We start from the raw sequence: 3,132 nt of genomic DNA, 5'->3' as shown, positions 1-3,132 counted from the left end.
TTTTTTTTTCCTCAGGGTTTTAGTAGTCCTTCTCTGTTCCTTTCTCCTTCTATACAGAATTGATGGTCTCTTTAGTTTGACCTCTGTCTGAAAGCTGTACTCTTTAACTCCCCTCCTCCCTCATTTTATGTTTTTGGTATCATATCTAACCTCTTTTTTGTGCATTTATATCCATTACCCTCTTACCATGGAAATAGATAATTTTTCCTATTTGTGGTCTTCTCTTTTCCCCTTAAATCAGTCCCTTTAACTTTTCTTGTAGCACTGGTTTCTTGGTGACAAACGCCTTTAATTTTTGCTTGTCTGGGAAATTTTTTATCTCTCCTTCCATTTTGAATGATAACCTTGCTGAGTAGAGTATTCTTGCCTGTAGGTTTTTTCCTTTTAGCACTTTAAATATATCGTGCCACTCTCTTCTAGCCTGTAAGGTTTCTGCTGAGAAGTCAGCTGATAGCCTTATGGGGTTTCCTTTGTATGTAACTTGTCTTTCTCTTGCAGCTTTTAGGATTCTCTCTTTATCTTTAATTCTGGACATTTTGATTATGATGTGTCTTGGTGTGGGCCTCTTTGGGTTTATCTTGTTTGGGGCTCTCTGTGCTTCCTGTACCTGGATGACTGTTTCCTTCCTTAGGTTAGGGAAGTTTTCATCTATTATTTCTTGAAATAGACTCTCTGCCCCTTTGTCTTGCTCTTCTCCTTCCGGGACACCTATAACACAGATGTTAGTGCACTTGATGTTGTCCCAGAGGTCCCTTAGACTGTCCTCACTCTTTCTAATTATTTTCTCTTGTACCTGTTCAGCTTGGGTAATTTCTTCTAGTCTTTCGTCCAGCTCGCAGATCCGTTCTTCTGTATCCTCTACTCTGCTTTTGAGTCCCTCTAGTGAATTTTTCATTTCCAGTATTGTATTCTTCATTTCTGATTGGTTCTTTTTTATATCTTCCATTTCTTTGTTGACATTCTCACTGAGTTCATCTATTCTTCTCCCCAGATCAGTGAGCATCCTTAACACTCTTTGTTTGAACTCTCTGTCGGGTAGGTTGCTCATTTCTGTTTCACTTAGTTCCTTTTCTGGGGTTTTGTCCTGTTCCCTTACTTGGAATGTATTCCTTTGCCTCCTCATTTTGCCTCTTTCCCTGTGCTTTTGTCTACATATTAGGTAGGTCAGCTATGTCTCCTGCTCTTGGATAGGTGACCTTATATAACTGATGCCTTAGGAGGCCTGCAGTGTGCTTCCCTCAGTTCTCAATGTTCCAGGGGTGACCCCTATGTGGGCTACGTGTGTCCTTCTGTTGTGGCCTGTTTTCTCTCCCTGTAGGCACCCAGGGAGGCCGAGTTATGCTCCTGGCCAGCTGTTGTAATGCTCAGCTGCTTGTAGTTGTTGTGGGCCCTTCAGTCTCTTTATCAGGTGTGGGGAGCCCCAGCACAGTTGGCTGCAAGATCTAATACCACATTTGTGTTGCAGTATTTCTTTTAAGTGAGTAGGCCCCCAGCGTGGCAGGTTGTTAGGCTCAGGGGCTTACAATTGCTATAAGCCTCCAGCCTATAGGTGTCTTGTCAGCTCTCTGAGGATTGCAGCTGGGTGGGGCTGGCCTCAGGCATGGGAGCACCCAATTGTTTCAGGCTTTGGAAGGTGGGGCAAACCCCCTATGTGGGTCTTTGAGAAGCACAAGTCTTCTGTAGCTGACAAGCCCTGCTGCCCACAGGTCCGCACACACAGTCAACACAGTCCTGCCCCGTGTGCGTGCCCCGACCTCCTGAAGTGGACCCAGTCTCTCCACGGCGGGAGCCCCACATTCTCCACCTGCTCCTTGTGCATGGCCTGTCCCACTGAAGTGGGCTCAGTTGCCAGGCTGCAGAGAATCCAGTCACCAATCTATGCAGGCCCACAAGTTGCCTGAGGGCTTGTTGTTGGGTGGGGCCAGTCTCTAGGGTGGGCTGCCTGCCCTGGCTGAGCTGGATTAAATTGGTGCTCTAGCGGGTGGGGGAGACCCTGGGCTAGCAGGCCCCAGGGAGAACTCAATGGCGTCTGTGTCAGCACGCCCACACCAGGCCACAACAATGGCCGCCGCCAATGTCCCAGTCCCTGGAGAGGTCTCACCTCTCACCAAGATGCTCAGGACCTATCAGGTGAGTCTCTTTTCACCAAAGCACTGTGCACCTTTCTTTCTGGTGATTTTAGGTTGCTTTCTGAAACAGGTGAGTTTGCACATGGGCCCTTTAAGAGCTGGTTTTAATTTCCTTGTGAACCAGCTTTTCTGGGGGTACTCCCCAATGTTTTAGCAGCAGGCAAAGTCAGATATTACGCCACTCGTCTCAATTGTGCTGGGTCCACAAAATGCCCACAGCGGCGGCGCTCCCGGCTCAGGGCTCTGTGCCTCCAGGGAGGGCTGCATACCTTTGGGTTGCTCCTGGGCGGCCATGAGGCACTGCAGCTTGTGAAGGCGGCATTTTTCCTCTCCAGAAGGGAATTTCTGCCTCTTCCACCTCAGTTAGGATGGTCGTTTGTTGCAGGAGTTCCTCTTATCCAGTTTTCAGTGCTGTCTCAGGGGTAATTTTTCCACGAGTAGTTGTAAATTGGCTGTGCACGCGGGAGGAGGTGAGTTCAGAGTCTGCTTATGCCACCATCTTGACTTCTCCCCTCAATAGTTTTTAATTCACATTAATTCTTGGAAAGCATAATCTCTTGATAATTGCCATTTGCTTTAGACATTCCTACCATAGAGCATTGAGATGTATTTAAAGACCTACTTTTAGGTTTTGTTGACATCAACATCAGGCCAATGGCTGAAGTAAAAGCATCTTCAAAATACTTTTTAGACAGCATTCGAGAGACACAGTTTTCAGAGAACATCCAGAGCCTGCTTAGGGCAATGTTTGGGATGGGGGGGTGGAGATGGAGGTGCAGAAAGCTCACCTCCTGCTTTAAAGTATTCTCTCTCAATAAAGAAGACAGGGGCTTCAACAACAAAAGATAGCACAAGAATTCACTGGAAGATCACATCAGCTAAACTGAATTTCAGCTTTCTATCAACCACAAGGTGTGGGGCCCAAACTTAGATTTTATTAAAGAGCACATTTCTGCTTTATGCTCGGCCAACCTCACATGTTCGTTTTCACCATCATGCTGAT

This window comes from Ceratotherium simum, chromosome 5 (genome assembly GCF_057802395.1).
Source record: "Ceratotherium simum simum isolate JZ-2026a chromosome 5, ASM5780239v1, whole genome shotgun sequence".
Taxonomy (NCBI): domain Eukaryota; kingdom Metazoa; phylum Chordata; class Mammalia; order Perissodactyla; family Rhinocerotidae; genus Ceratotherium; species Ceratotherium simum.
The sequence above is the reverse complement of the archived record's forward strand: the minus strand, read 5'-3'. Positions refer to the sequence as shown.